A 17,083-nucleotide genomic window follows, 5' to 3' on the forward strand; every position below is an offset into this window, starting at 1 on the left:
GTGAGGCATGTTGGTTATTTGTTATTCAGTTCATTTTCAACTTTTCAAACATTATTTAGGTTTAAATGTGGCTGCCTTTAGTTTTTTTTTACTGGAGGAAGTGTTTTAGTTTCAGATGGTAACTTTGAATTGGGGGGAAAAAAAACATTACTCGTGGAGTGTAGGCCTTACATCTTTCACGTATGTGGATGCATATATTTTTTATTCATGAGTGTACAAAATACAATACACTCCTTCTGTTGTACATGCTGCTCCTGTTCCTACGTTTCTCTGCAAAGTTATTTTGTTATATATTGTAGTTTGCTGTTTGTGTGTTTGTTTGTTCTGTTGTTGCTGTTGCATACACTGTAACCAAATCCATTGATAAGGAATAAAGTTGATTCTGATTCTTAGCCACTAGACAGTATAGTACATCCATAAGCTGATAATAAATATACATTTTTGTTTCTGCCAATCACATGAACATGTAGATAACATCATTTACTCCTTCATCAATGTGACACTGGTTGTCCAGGCACTTTTAAAAGTTGAAAGAGGACAAACGAAGGGAAGTCCAGATACCCTGAGGCAACTTATTTATCTTCTGAGAAATCCACTGCTTCAACCTTATAAGGATGTCAAAAACCTAGGAAACACTAGGAATTGTGAAAAAAGATGTAATATTTCACAGACTGTATTTCGTCCCTTCAGAAACACATTCAACGTCAGAACCTTTTTCACAAAACCTGACTTGGAAATAATTATTTATGCTTTAATTTCATGTAGTTTGGATTATTTTCCTAGATTATCAAAACAGTTGCCAAATAAACAATTAATGCCAGATCCTATGACATTAACTAACCTTAAAACCTCAACATTGGCAACATCTCATCTAAAAATCTCCACACACCATTTAAACAAAGAATCAATTTTAAAATGCTTTCTATTCTTCTAAACTTTGAAAAAGCTTAATACAGTCCAGACAGAGCCTTATTGTCTTCAAGTTATTTACTCCACATCTCCAATCAACTTAAAATATACTAATTAAAGTAAAGTTGACTTAAACACGTGAGCAATTACAGAGTGATCAATGTTGAAAGTAGAACTTCCCCAAGTTAAGACTTCGGAATGAACACTCTTTAAATGAAATGGTTAAAAATATTAATCCCAACCTAATTTAACATTATTATTGTCTCCATCTTTCAAGGTACACATCATCAGGGATTATGTGACTCAAGAGGACAGCTGTGAGAGCGAAATATAAACGTCCGGACTGCTCAGCGAAGGAAAAACCTTATTCATACCTAAACTATGCAACTGCAACAACAAAGCGAGCCCTTATCTCTGTTTGCGGAAGGGTTTCAGCTCATCCCTAACGCAACGTTGAGCAGATGATGATGATTTCACCAACAAAAAGGCCAGCTGCTTTGGAAAACCTTTACTTAACAACTCACAGTCGTGGAGTTACCTCTTAAACAAGCTCTCAGAATATTTTAATCTATACCCAGCGGAACTAACAAGACTAACCAACAGACCCACATCCGTGGTGGCTGTGTGAGATGCACGAATCAAACAGAACTGGGCACGGCCTGTGAAAGTAGAAAAACTGTGTATTATTACAGCTTACAAACTGGAATAGTTACATTGATTGGATTACAAGATGATATATTCAAGTAAATGGACGCTTGGGCTTTTTCTAAGTAATCTCACGGTTTTGCACTGCTCTTTTAATTTTTTCACATTTTATTATTAAGTTCTGACCACAAACAACAATGTATGTTATTGGGATTTTGTTTCATAGACCAACATAAGAGGGGGTATGATGGTGAAATGAAAGGCAAATAGCATTTACTCCTTTTATCTGTAAATAGTATCAAGTGCAAATACTTGTCTTTAAAAGTGGTTTTATGAGTGAATACAGTAACCAATTGTGTAATTTAATCTCAGTATGAACCCACATCTAAAAACCAGCAGCTAGGTGTTGTTCCCTTGGAGGAGTCCAGCTCTCCACCTTCTACTTCTTTTATGTAGAGATTGGCTGCAATGGCTGAAACTGGTTTCATCCATTGCAACAGAAAGCACTGGTAGTTTTTCTTGTTTTTCCCTGTCCAAAATGTGCCCCACAAGGGGTAAAACTAGTTGCCAATCTCTAGATGAAGGAAGTGGAAAGCAGGTCTTATTCTCACAAAGGAACCAGACCTAGCCAGGGGTTTAGACGCGTGGATGGCATTTAGGCCAAAACACTGTTCCACGAAAGAAGGTTTGTGTGATTGCTCTGACTACAACCAATCAGCCTAGTACTAAATAAGCCTTTTTGGATGAGAGGCTGATTGTCTTCAAGAAAGAAGATAAGAAGTCCAGCAACCTTCAGATTTTGAGTGTGAATTTTTTTCATAAATCATGTAGAATTTTACCTTCAATCGCAAACAATCCAAACAAATGAGTTGAAGGTTGTGGTTGTTGCCTGACACAAAAAAATATGTTTAAAGGACAATAATACTTTTGAAAGCCACTACTGTATATTTCAAGTTAGATTGGCGACAGGGGAAACAATTATATTATTTTTAATATTCTGCAATCCAATGATGTTAAAATAGTTAAGTAAAGAAATCCTCTTTTTTTAATGTTGTTATTTTTTTGTTGAAGCATTTGCTTTGTGCTTAGAGGAAGACCACAATGTACATTAGATGCTGGGAGATCATGCTGGGTAAGGTCTGTGAAAGTACACAGTGTGAATATAGATTGTTATAGATTGTCCTTATCTCTTAAAAGAACTAGAGCTCTACAGCTGCAAGAGGTCCTTATAATTATGCTGAACTGTCAGCGAGGATGACAGTCATAGAACAGAGGCAAGGACACTGAAGCTGTTTTTAAGGATTTAGAGACATTACTGAACCCAATGAAAATTCTTAGTAAAAATTCTGAGACAGACAACATGAACTTTACACCGTTGTCAATAAAAAAAACTCATTTCCTGTTCTCGCTCTGCTTCAGTGTGCGCAGGGAAAGACACAGCTTCATGTTTGTCTCCAGCATAGCAACTGTGACAGATGCTATGTGCCATAAAAACGGAGCTACAAGCGGAAGGAGGACAAAAGATGGCAAAAAAGAAAGAAGAGACTTATGCTGGACTGTGAACCATCATCTGCGGTGCCTCAGTGTTTTAATGATAAGATTGTCCTGTGGCTAATGGTTCTGTTCTGTTTAGACCATAGAACAACACAGGGATGCCCCTCCCCCACCTGTTGCCATGTATTGCTAGTCAGCTGGGTGAAGATAGAACTAACTTTAGATTAGATTAACTTGTTTTTTCACTACTAGAAACTGTGTATAACCCTGTTGTGTGTCTTTGCCACCATCACCCCCATTGTGGGACAATGAAGGATTTCTTATCTTATCTTAAACAAAGTTACAACTCTTTTCACTCACTTACGAAAAAGACTCATTTTCAGTTTGCAAGCATATTACAGCTGCATAGTGTTCCCATTTCTTGTAAATAGTCGACTGTTACTTTTATGCACATGTAAATTATTCAAATTCTCCAACTCAGTTGCCCATTTCTTTGAGTCTGCGTATGGTATTTTTAATAAATGCACAGTATTATTCTTGCTATGCTGTAACTGTGCACTTACTGCACAGTCTCTTATTCTTACTTCCTGTTTTTGAATTATTTTTACCTTTGTGTGAATCTGCATTTTTGGACTTGCTTGTCCTTTTGCTGCAGGTACAACTAAATTTTCCCACCAAGGAACATGAAAATTATATTTCTTCTTTCTCTTAAATATGTCAGTGTTTTTCATCAGTGTAAAACTAAACCCATCATTCTTGCTAAAGTGATGCAATTTAAAACTACAGTTACAGAGCTGAAATAGAAATAGTCTTTTAAGCCACCTATCACAGGCTAGTTACCTGAGCGGATAACCAACCAACTAGTTAATTGACATACACAGGTTATTCGACCAGAGATCTTATTTAACATGTTTTCCATGACACTGCTCTGATTGTTTTTACCCCTGAATATTAAATGCTTCCAGATACATTAAATACACGTATTTGTGTTTGGGGAAAAAAACGATGCGTTCATGCACAAATGCAGGCAATCTTCTTTTGGTAATATCAGCCTAAGAAAAGAAAATTGGAGTGAGCAGGTCAAGCCTGAGATAAATCCAGAAATTGGTATTGATGAAAATCCTGATTGGAGCATCTTTTCATGTTAGCATGCCAACATCAGTTTTAAATATTATATGTAACCCAATAAAGAGCAGAACAGCTAAAAACATACAATATTCTGCACAATAAGCATCTGAAATTAACTTGTAAATCTAGTGGGTCTGATCTTTATTCCATACTTTCTACTGAAGCGTATGTATCAAACTAACAGTAAACAAGTGTTACAGAAAACATTATTTTAACTGTAACAATTAGCATGTATATCTTTAATAATTGTTGCTTTTCTGTATGAAGAAAAATAAATGCCATCATGTTATACATTTTTGTTTTGAATTTTATAGTCAACCTCTGACATTTTTACTCAAATCTATCTGGCAGAGCAGCTTGTGAAAAGACAACTAGTAGCAGTTGTGCAGCATTAACACAAACAGGGCAAGCAGAGAGCTCGAACAACGCTCATAGCGGAAGAATGGGATCAAGCTCTCCACTTGCATTAATAAAAGCCATCCACTGTGAAAGAAAAGATCCCCGAGTGGACATTTAGTCACCGCTTACACTTGGGGTCAGATTTACTGCACATATAACTCCTAAGTACCATGTTTAGACAATAAACGTGGCTATCTGATGCAGCACTCCTTGTATTACTGTAAATGGCGTCATGCGTGGTAAAAATATCGAAAAGAGCTTAGTACACGTTCATAGTGACACACGCAAAATTATTCAAATTAGTATTTTGTTTAAAAGAATAAAATACTGGTTTTATATGGCAAGAACAGACAGACTGTTAATAAAGTCTATAAAATATATAAGGCATTTCATTAGAAGTTACACAGTCATCAGAGTCGGACCAGATGAAAGGGAAGCCTACAGCCTTCTTCATGTCTGTCAGTTGATGCACAGCTTGGACAGATAAAGCTCTCAGATTTATGTCTTTTTTCTTTGTCTAATAGTCAACGGGTTGCATCATGGCTGCAATGACAACATGTTTTGCTGTTTCCAATATGTCCAAAATGAATATTTTACTAATCAAAAGTAAAATGTAAAAGAGTTTCCTCTTCTCTTAACATCTGCATGAAAAGCAGGATTATAAAACCATGCACCTGCGCATCAGCACACAATTTTCCTTTATAGATCACGGCTGCACCTGAACATTTGCGTACCAGGTCCTGCCTCATGTTCTGTACGCTACACGCCCCCATTCAATGCAATAATCAATGCAAAGCATCTCATGAATGTTAACCTTAAAAATGGGTTGGGGGTCATGGTGAAATGGCAACCACAGAGAAAAAGCAAAGACGCTGTGAAAGACAATTCACAGAGGAGTTTGTCAAGTGTAAAAGCAGAGGCAAAAGCACACATCTTGTCCACATTAAAGCAACTTGTGAAAAGATAAACTTGATTGCTGTTTTGGATGACAGCCTTACACCAGGCTCCATGTTGAAACTCATCTGATGCTGTGCGTTCAGACTGACATTCTGAGGAGGGAGGGAGACCAGGGGGATGACGATGATGGTTTCCCCCGTTAATGATAAAGTCGATCTATGATTAAAGTTGGATATGGAGTGAAATTTAATATCTAGGTGCAATCATCATGCAGTGGGTCCATAACTCATGACTTTACCATCTGCATCGTCAGTTTCCCGTCTCCAAAATGCACGGGTCAGAGTCACCGTGAGGGCCGCACATTGTCAAAGTCAAGTTTCTTTTAAAGATCCCAGCTTTTGAGTTTCTGATGAGGTTGTTAAAGTTTGGTGGTCTTGTCCACATGTGTTTAGTGGCTCTAGAGACGCCTTTGAGAAAAGTCCTGCAGGAGTTTGGACTACTTTGGTTCTGTGTAAGGGCTTCCCTTTTCCTTGTATAACCCATAGTCATGCAGAAATTCAGGTAAAGATACCAGACAGTTTGTGTACTCGATTAGCAAGCCAAGCATCAAGGCATGACACCTGAAATGCAATAGCCTAGCAAATATTGCATCCAAGCAGCCCAGTACGATTCTCATCTTGCACACATTAATACTGTAGCGATAACACATAGGGAAAAAAAAAACTTATGTGTATTTCTGTAAATTGCTTGTCATTATAACAATGTGAAATGTCCTTTTATCATTTTTGCCTGAGTATAAACTAATCTATCACTTCTGAGTCATGTTTGCAGTGGAGATAGACATCGAAATAGGAAAACATATGTTCTCATTTGATATTTAACTTCCAGACCTAATGGGGTGCTGACTGGAAATCACTTCATCGGTAATAAAGTAATCTTATCCAGAGATCATATCCTCAGCAAATCTACTCCCGATTCAAAACCTTTTATAGAAAGCTGCAAAGACAGATCTTTTACCCACAGCAAATCACTTTGCTGTTATGGCTGCCTTTTGTGCTGGCATTCAACAAGCCTGGACAAAAGAGGACAAAGAGTGACCCCGGCCTCAGAAAGAGAAAAAAGGGAAAAGCAATCTCATTTCCCAGCCTATGCTGCATAATTCACGGGTTAAAGGTGCTTTGCGTATAGAAATGACCAAAGTGATTTAACCACAAAACATTGCATTTTACCAACCAACTCTGTGGAGCATGTAGGCAAGAGTCCATTCAGGCCCTTTTCCTATTTAAAATTCCTTAAGTAGATGTCAAGTTTTAATTAGTTCAAGAAATTAATTAATTAACAGGTTTTCTTTTGGATATAATTACAGGTCCTAAAAATACTTTATTACTTTGTTTGTCAAATATTTCAAGCAATGTAACTTTCAATGTAACTGCTTCTGGCTTCCATGCTTGTAGGCTGCTGCTCTTTTGCTGAGATAAAATACCAAATGTCGCGCTCTGTTTTGGCATCCCTGGGAATGATTGGCTGAGGAACCAGGAAGTAAACACGGGCTATACACTCCACAGAAGTAGTGATTAATTGTTGATGGAGAGGAGCGATTGTTTAGAGGGAATGTTACTTCCATCCCAGGCGACAAATGAGAATGATTTTGCTTCATTTTACAGTAAACTTCTTACTTATTTCTACTTTAAGTAATTAAAGCCATTTTTTTATTTGTTTTAATCCAGCTCGCAAGAAATATTCAGCCCTGAATTCAGCCCAGTTTATTATATGCTGTTAGTGGTCAGGGAGCAACTACAATTTTATGCCTAAATAATTAGTACTCAGTAAGTAAAAGTAAAATTAGGATTTACTGTGAAATATGAATGAATTTAACCATCATGTAGGAGTATGTCAGTGCAGGGTATATGGTACTTTTTTATACTCGTACATATGATGTTTTCAAGGAATCCACATCCCCGGTTTAGCTGCTAACTCTCACTTTAAAAGAGAAACAAGTTCTTAATTCACCATAAAATCCAATCAAATGTAGGAAATAAGAATTTGCTCTGTCGGCACTGAAGAGGATTCGCTCACCTCTAAATGCTAAAAGCTTAACCTTGGTTACTTTCCTTATTGGTTGAACACTTAGAGTCACTCACAGGCTCATTTATTAACATGCAGCCTGTCTAATACCCATGCTCTACAAAACAGGAATACATCAAGCTTGACAGAAGTGTCGGGACTTTAATGTTCCACAGAATATGCTCTTAACATTTAGCCAAAGCATGTTGTTACATGTCCCAACATGTACTTTCATGTTACATAACGCCAATGGTAAACTGAACAATTTTTTTAATTTTTTTAAATCAGCTGGACAAATATTCAGGTCAGACCAGGTTGGTATTTTGCTGCCAGCATAATCCTGCAGCAACTTGTATATAAAAAAAACATATTTCTATAAATAGAAGGCTGATCTATGTACAGCAATGCACACTTGTGGATTAGATTATCATACCCTGCCCATAGCAATATGTCCTCCTTTCCCCCAGTACCGGCTACTGGTATTGAATTAACTGCATTCACCAGAAGGAGCGGCCTCCACCTAACAATATTACCAGGATTCTATTTCAGCAGTGATTTAAGCCTTATATGCCCCTGCTTATAATAAATACAGGAAGTGCAAGCACGAAAACCCAGTACTTGGAAGCTGTCCGTTACTGGTCAACCGTTTCGCATGCAGTTATAAATTGGGCCGAGGCTGAAAGTGCCTCAAGTGTAGCCATCCGTTTTTCTGCTTGACACAAACAGCAGTTAAAAATAGGAGATTATTGGTTTAAAGATACATAGAATTTAAATCTAAACATATCAGCCGAGGGACAAATCCAATACTGAAATAGCACTAATCGAATTAGGCTGAGACATTTCCTTCTCATATGCTGTTTGGATTTAAAAACATCTGCCCTCCCTCAAAGGAAAATGTCACCCAAGTCATCTTCAGGACAATATTTAATGTAGGTGTTGTCACACAAATAGGAGGCTTTAGAAGGTAACTGCATTACTACTATAAAAGAACATCAGTTACTGTATGTCAATGGTTATTAGGAGTTTTAAAAACATTTAACAAGATGTTTTAAATGTCAATTGTCTCTATAAAGTTAAAAAATGTGGAATGGTTTTACAAAAACAAAAACATTTCAGCTTACTTTGTGTAATTGTATTTGTTAATACTTTAGCATAAAGCCTGCAATTTAAATAAAGAGCTCAGAACAATTTTAGTGTAATTAGTGTAATCTCAGAGCTATAAAACTACTACAGTCATATTCAGTAAATTAGAATGTGCATTTAGATGAGGCTCATTGTCAGATTAAAAGTACATTTTTAAAATAACCTTTTTGCGGGTAATAAACATAATCTTAATCAAGCCAACATTTCTGTATTTATTTTTTTAACTGGCCTGATGTCACATTCAGATTTTGAATATCGTGTTCCTACATGTGCTTCAATTAAAGTGAAACAAAGGCCAAATTCTTTGGCTGCCTAGCTCGCTCAAAAAGGGATGCACATGCATGTCAATGTGTCATAACAGAAAGCATTTCAGTCAATATACAGTTGGATAAAAGAGCGAGAAAGTACATCAGTAAATTGCCTCACTGGCAGATGAAGGCGATAATGTGGTTAGGGCATAAAACGTTTTGGGAAACTTTGATAACGAAAAAAAAATAATGCATCTGAGTTTTTAGGTGCAGCACCAGCAGAATGTGTGTTGTTGCAGTCTACTGGTGCAGCTTCACCGCCTCATCTGACCCACAGGGGCAGAGGGTAGACATGCAGCTGGCATTATCCTTGTCAAAAGTTACAAAAATGAGTCAGGGTGGCATCATATTATTATATCATCATTTTATTCATTTTACAAAAATTAAAAATATAGCATGCATTTGTATTGAGCGATTGAGTCGTTACTTTGTGCAACCACCTTTCACTGTTGTTAGCAGCAAGTGTCTCCATCAGCTTTGCACCCTTTAAAACTGTCATTTTTACCCAGTTTTCTTTGCAAACCAGCTCAAGCTATCTAAATCTGAATGAAGGGCACCTACTTGTTAGATCTTCAACTCTTCTAATACAACTCTGGCTTTACTCTTGAAATCGCTGAATCCTCTCTACAGCATCCAACATGTTATTTTTTTTCAGGATCGTTGTTAGCTCAATCAATCTTGCCAATAACTCTAATCAGCGTTCCTTTCCCTGCTGAAGCACAGCATCCCCAAAGCATGATGTGGCCATTACCATGTTTCATAGTGGAATGGCGCCTTCAGGATGTTGGTTTGCCATGACATATATTATTTTGTATGTATTGCAGAAAGTTTAATTTTGATCTAACTTGGTCTCTTGGTTTTGTTGTTTCTTGATGCAGCTACAAGGCTTGTGGCATACTGTTTAGGAAGAGAGGCTTAATTAAGACTGCACAATATATTTTGAATATACATCAAAATAACAGTGTATCCAATATTCACCGAGTCGCAAAGGACTGTTTGGGGTGCTATAGTTGTTGGCTAATGAATAAATTACAATCCCAAGTGAATTGTAATATGAACTTGCATTTTACATGTAAATGTAATATTTAGTCCGCTGGAAAGAGTCTTACATCTGCAGCTGCTCACACCGGACATTAATGACTAAAGGTCGCAGAATGTAGGAAGCACAGATGGGAAAGAGAAGAAAAGAAGGAAAAAGAAAATGTATCGCAACTTTTATCATCATCATCATATTTACCATACTTATCTCCATGGCAAGGTTTTCTAATAGTGTGTGGCCCCAGGCTTCCTATAAATGCACTGACAGAAATAAAGAATATAAACAATCTGTTCAAGGAAGATGGATAATTGTTTCCAGCTGATGTCACCAGCCACATCCCTGTTTCAGGTTTCAAAATGTGCCACACTCTTTCCCATAACACTGAAGCAAGAGGGGCCCATTCTCACCACCACCCATAAGAAAACCATAATTAGTCCTTAGTGGACCAGCCAACTCTGTACCACTATACCACTCTGAGAAAAACCTCAACATCTGAAGCCAGTACAGTGAAAGGACTGTTTATTCAGCTACGCAGAACTTAATGCAGATATCGTGCAGTGCTGTTGCAAAAGAAACGCATGACGGCTTCAGGTCAGTGTGATGATGGTAATTTTCCAGACTACTATCAAGCTCTGGCTGCTGACAGGGCCATCTGGTGCATGTTTTGCACAATCTACTCTCATAACTAACGTTAAATGTTTTCATGATTCATAGCATACATTGCATTGGTTGACTCCTGTATAGAAAAAAAAAACATGTTGTTAATGTGCGTGGAATTTTTTAAACACTAATGCCAATATTTCATAAGATTTGTGCAGGGCATATACCTTTATAACCAAAATAGGTAAGAGGAATGGACTTTTGTGTCAAGGGGGGAAAAAAAGATGAAAATGCATTGATGGTCCTCATAAATGAAAATAAGTGTCTTTGGAAATCACAGACAATAAAAGGCACAAACTTTAATGTATTTCCATGTGATTTCTTGTGAAAGGCTGATAAAAGGTTTTGGCACAAATGTGAGGTAAAAGGAAAATGGTACCTGGCGTTAATTTTATTTTACAATAAAAACCTGAAAAGTGCGGCATCTATGCGTTTTCAGTATAAAGCCACAGAAAACCACAGCCGACAGGTCAGTCTCTTTAAAGTTGTGGAGAATTATAAAGCAGGGTTAAGCTTTAAAACAGTATAACAGTTATAACCCGCACATATTGAAGATGTTAAAGAAGTTTAGTTTCCTTTAACATGGACATTAATCAGCGTAGCAGCTAACCCATGGTTACTCTGAAAGACCAAAAATCCACAGGGAGAATCTGTCGATGAGACATCTTTCAGTGGTACAATGAACAAAAACACCTTATTAAAACAAATCTAAGAGAAGGTTTGTTTAAAGTTAATCACAAGCCATGAGGGGGACACAAGAAACGTGAAAGAATAAGACCAAAGTTAGCCTGTTTTTACTGTATGCATTTTGCTACATTGATAACCAAAGAGGAAAGGCTCCCGACTAAAAAATTGCCGTGGTTGCGCTTTAACCTGACCTGACCTGACTGATCGCATCATTTGACCTCCTTACTTCTTCTTTTCTAAAGTCCAATCTACCAAACCAGCCAATCTTACAGATAGAAGATTTTGTAAAATGCCTATAGATGCAGCATGTAGAGGAAAACTAATACTGCACATCGGCCTGAACTCACTTTTTCCACTATGAAACATGGTGGTCGACGCATTGTGCTGTGGGGATTTTTTTTTAAAGGACAACAAAGCTAGTCAGAGCTGAAAGAAACCAGCATTTAACTTTGGGCTAAAATTTACAGCCACTTTTCTTCCTTTTAAACATACTTGTATATTTTTTTATAGTTACAATCAGTGATGGCTGGTGATAAATATTTTGGGTAGATGACTAGAGGTTGGAGATTACCACAAAACAAGAAACTACTTGAACATATTTCCGTCCACAGTCCACACTTGCATGCTGCTGCATTTTTTAGTCAGGTCGGTCCATTCCAAGTTCATTTATGCACTTTTTTTATTCTTCAACAAAAGCTTCTTGAAATGATTGTTTTTTTAAGTAAATTCTCCTCTCTCTTTCGTTTACATCTGTATGTTTGAGTCGCATTTGCACCTGCTCGTCTAAGCTGCCAGGGTTGTTGACAGGTATGATAAATTAACCTGATTGGATGAAGAATCACAAAAAAAAGCATTGATTGGCCACGGGGGCAGAGAGCTGCGCCCCGATGAGAACCTTTAAGTAACTAATTAAAGACTAGCATAGTCATGTGGAAGCTAAAAGTGTACTTTGATTTTCTTTGGACAATATTTTGGAGATGTTTTCAATGTTAAAAGAACAAAATTAAAAAATATAAATTTAACTTGAAAGTTGCTAAATCCTTGTTAAAAAAAAGCTACTGGAAAAGACTCATTATTCATGTAATGCTTGTGGGTGAGAAGCCAAGAATGATACATCATTTCTTAAAACATCTGCGCTGAGGGGGAGTGAATTTTGCTGAATGACACAGAGACTATGAATATAAAACTATGGTTGTACAGTAACGAACCTATCAGCAGTGCCTCATTGAGGTATTTTACTTGCTTACAATATTGTTTTGACACTATTCTCTTTCCGTAACAACAACAACAACACATGAAAACCTAACCCCACCCTATCCATGCCTGGGGAGCGAGCTTCAAGGAGTCATCAGTGGATTTCAAAGAAACATGCTCCACACCAAAAGACATGTTGGGTCGTGTCAGCGCCGGGAACTTATAGGATAGGACTTTTCCAGTTCAAACAATGGCAGTAGGATAAAATATTATCAAATGACGAACAAATTTCGATGCATCGAAAGCCAGTCCAACTCAGCAAAATGCTTATGACGGCTTGCTAAACGTGAGGTGGATGAGAAGCTCTGTAAAGACAAATAATCCATGTGCACTACGGGGGGAAAATGCTGACTGCATGTGCTATAAGCGCTGCATGGCACGCCACAATCCAAGCCTTCAATTTGACTCGTGCAGCAACAGAGAGGTCGGACGGCCGGAGTGACGCAGAGAGAGCACAGTGGGATCTCATTACCTCAAATGCCTTCTCAGAGCCACGGATGACTGCAGCGGATGGTAGCCGAGGATTTAACTAATAGCATTCTTGTCTTCCCCTGGGTGTCTTCCACCGCCCTCTTTAAAACTTGTACTTCTGCACTTTGTTTCATGAAAGTCAGCGTACGATTTGTGTTCAGTTAAGCGTCTGAAATGCGCCCAGCGACGGTCTTTATGTTGGCCGCGCCGCTTATTGGGCCTCAAAGGAAGCTTTGTGTGAGGCAGGGCAAAAGTTTCATGTTTTGAAAAAGCCATCCCCTATGTTTTGCCACTGTGAGCCAAAGAATGTGAATGAAAGCGTCGTCGTTGAGGAGCAACACAGGAATATTTTTACACACCAGTACCTTTTCCAAGATTTCTGTGGCTGAGTGGGAAGGAAAGGTTTTTGGCAACGCCGTGTGAAAGGAGGGTTACTCCTACTGAGCATCTGTCTGCAGGCTCATACAAAGGAAAGTGCTTGAAAAGACTTGAGTCTCACTGCTGCCCTTCCTATAAATGAGTCACAGTCTGACAGAGTTGTACACATGCAATTTAAAGCAACAGTAAAAAATAAAATAGAAATAATAGTAATCCGTGTTCAATGTTTAGAGCAGAATAGCAAAAAGTGAGTTTAGACTCTGTCAGACGAGTGCCTTACTTACAACCAGAGCTCACAGTACAGCTGTATTAATACTCAGATTTACCAATCAAGAGATTTCTGAGGGCCACTGGTTGCACTAGACTTACATGTTCCTGCCACACTTTTCAGATTTTCATTTGTAAAACATTTAAAACCAATACAGCAACACAGTCATTTATGACTTTGATGAGGAGACACAACGAAGAATTACAAAGGAGTTTCTGTTCTACCATTTCTTTTGCATTGCTAATGCTGGTGTATCCATTTTAACAGTGGGCTGTTTTTTTTTTTTTAAACCTATTTTGGCATTTTCTTTATACATGAAATATTCAAAGGACCAATAGCATCACACAGTCACAGCAGATTGGTTGGCATCACATCATGAGAACCTCCGGTTGCAAAACATCCCAGGGGTCAGATTGATTGAGATCTGGTGACTGTGAAGCCTTTGGAGTAAAGTAAACTCATCATAATGTTTAGGAGACCCGTCTGAGATGATTTGAGCTTTATGACATGGTAAACTATCCTCACGGAAGAAGCCATCAGAAGATGCGTACACTATTCCATCAAATGTATGGACATAGTTGAAATTATGCTCAACTGCAAAGAAAGCATCCTATTTTCTATTACATCACCGGCAGCAGCGGCCAGAGAGTCCAGAAACCATACCTCCGTGTTATTCACGCAAACCTCACCTCCTACCATCTGAATGTTGCCACTAAAATAGAGACTCACTGGATCAGGCAATGTTATTGTCCAATTTGTTGACCCTGTGTTAATTCTAGCCTCAGTTTCCTATTCTTATACGACAGAGAAGGCACTTGGCCTCATCTTCTGCTGCTGTAGCACATCTGCTTCAAGGTTCGACTTGCTGATTGATCATAGACGGTATTCTGCATACCTTGGTAGTAACAAGTGGTTATTTGAGTGACTGTGGCTTTCTACCATCTAAAACCAGACTCCCCGCTCTCTTTGGACCTCTGAAATCAACAAGGGCTCTTCATCCGCACAACTGCCGATCAGCGGATATTGAAACACTCAGACCAGCTCATGTCATTGGTCACCAACCGCCATGCCGTGCTTGAAACGACTTGGAACCACTTTCTTCCCCATAATGATGCTCGGTTTCAACTTCAGCCAGCCGTCTTCATTGCGTCAAGAAGCCTGAAAGCATTGAGTTTCAGCCAATATGACTGGCTTCTTCGCTTTTAGCATGTAAAGTGGCCGGGGATTGTATTTCAAAATATTTGTTTGTGAATCACCACGATCTATTTCGAAAAGAAACCATAGAGGAAATTCTTATCAGTACTTGGATTGCGTCTTAAACTATTTTTGAGTAAGAGCAACTTTTACATTTCCAACTTGATTTCAATAATTTGACTATTTGCAACAAATAGACAGTTAACTTTCTGGCAGTCTATTTTATGACATCAGTCCTTTCTTATTTAATATCCATGCATCTCTATATACAGAGCATGTTCCCACAGTTGTAGAAATGTGGGACAACCTTGCAGCTCTTATCGTTCTCAAGATAAGACAAGATACGATAAGATAAGATAAGATAAGATAAGATAAGATAAGATAAGATAAGATAAGATAAGCTTTATTGATCTCACATTGGAGAAATTCACTTGTCACACATCGGCTTAGTGATCAAAAGAAGGTGCCAAAAGGAGGAAAAGGTGCATAATATTCTTACACATTCACATACATGGACTTTCTTACAAGATTTAAGCGTCACCTGAAACAGGAACAGCAAGCATCTTCAGTTCATCTATTATTAAGATGTATATTTGACAAAAAGTGCAGACAAAACCTGGAAGACAGGAACGTTGACAAAACAGTCCTGTGGGTGTGTTTGATTGCCAAGCTTGCCTGTAGTAAACAAGAATAAGTAAATATGATGAGCTCATTTTTCCCCGTTCACCTCTGCTTTAGCTGCCTTCCTGGTACCGCCATTTACAAGTCTAAACAGTTTTCAACAGACATGTAGATAAGTGTTGTTGTTCTGACAAGTCAAAACAACAGGCTGGTTTTCAGGGTTCTCAAGCAAAGGCGAAATGTACCCTGCAACGCGCACTTGACCGCACAGCATTTCACTTCCTTGGTAACTGTGACTCATTTCCCTAACAACTCTGCAAGGACAGCCTCGCAAAAAAAAGGAACCTGCAGACAGTGCACAATTAGTCAGTGATGGATGCAGCAAGAAAAAGAGAAAGAAAAAAAACTCTGATTTCAAGCTGACAAGAGAAACTGAATGAAGCACAGAAGACGACAAGAAGAATCAAAAGTCTGTTAATGATTTCCTCCAAAATGGGTTTCTATTAGGAGAATGCATTCACGGTTACAAAACGTGAAAGAGAATTTTATTTGTAACAATATTATGATAAATGATCTCTTTTTTTTTTTTTTTTTTTTTTTAGACAGAATACGTTTGTGAGCCCTTTTACTGTTCATTGCCAGAAAAGCAGCCTTTTCAGACCAGGGACACCTGAGCCCAAAGCTTTGAGATTCCCCCCAGCGACCCCGCTGCAGACAGCAGAGGTCTGGCAATCGCTTTCCCAAAGAATCTGTGTAACTGAGGTTTGCATTAAAGAAGACTAGTTAAAGGGGACGATGTCAACTGTCTATCTCCTTGTTCTCTGGTCCACGTAATTTTCTCTTTGCATCTTAAAGCGCAACGGAGGCAGAACCTACCCAATATTTCATCTTTAAGTTGTTGTTTTTTTTATTTACCTATTGCAAACAGAACCAAAGCAGCCTCCCGGTGTTTCAACCCAGGACGTGTTTCTGGGTAACACATTCGACAAATCCCATTTTCTACGGCAACAGGAGGGGGTGGGGCATAGCTCAGGCACCTGGCAGAGCTCCACCGGCACTGGCAGGCTTGTACATATGTCTTGACAGCCGCTGCCAAATGCGGATCAGCACGTGAGGAGTTAATTTCCTTGATCAAAGTGCTTCCTCGCATGAGAAGTTACAGGTACAGGGCCTGTCTGAGCGATGAAGATGGCGTGTCATTGTTTGATGCAGTGCAAATGTTGGGAATGCAGCGAGACAGAAGACAGGGGAGGTGAAAGATGAGCAGAGGCATGATGGGGAATACGTGCTGCTGAAGTTAGAGTGAAATATAAGATATGAGAGAGCTTATATTTCTTCCAAAGAACTGCAGTGAACTCTGTTCAGGTGTAATATTTCATAAACAAATAAAAAAGGGATATTTGTCTATGTGCAGCCATTGTAGCTTTACAATGTATTTGTAGGGTTTCTCTTTAAAACTAATATCTTAATGTTTCACATGTATTTCTGAATAAATAGAGGCTAATGTCCTTTATTTGTCATCTT

The 17,083-nt window shown here is 38.3% G+C and overlaps 1 protein-coding gene across 2 annotated transcripts in view; it reads right to left on the reverse strand.

Annotated features, from left to right (window-relative positions):
• The window catches only part of adcy7 (adenylate cyclase 7), an 80,051-nt gene that overhangs the window by 45,737 nt on the left and 17,231 nt on the right, over positions 1-17,083 (reverse strand). The gene's annotated exons all lie outside the window — the stretch shown is intronic.

The sequence above is a fragment of the Fundulus heteroclitus genome, chromosome 4 (genome assembly GCF_011125445.2).
Source record: "Fundulus heteroclitus isolate FHET01 chromosome 4, MU-UCD_Fhet_4.1, whole genome shotgun sequence".
In the NCBI taxonomy this organism is placed as follows: domain Eukaryota; kingdom Metazoa; phylum Chordata; class Actinopteri; order Cyprinodontiformes; family Fundulidae; genus Fundulus; species Fundulus heteroclitus.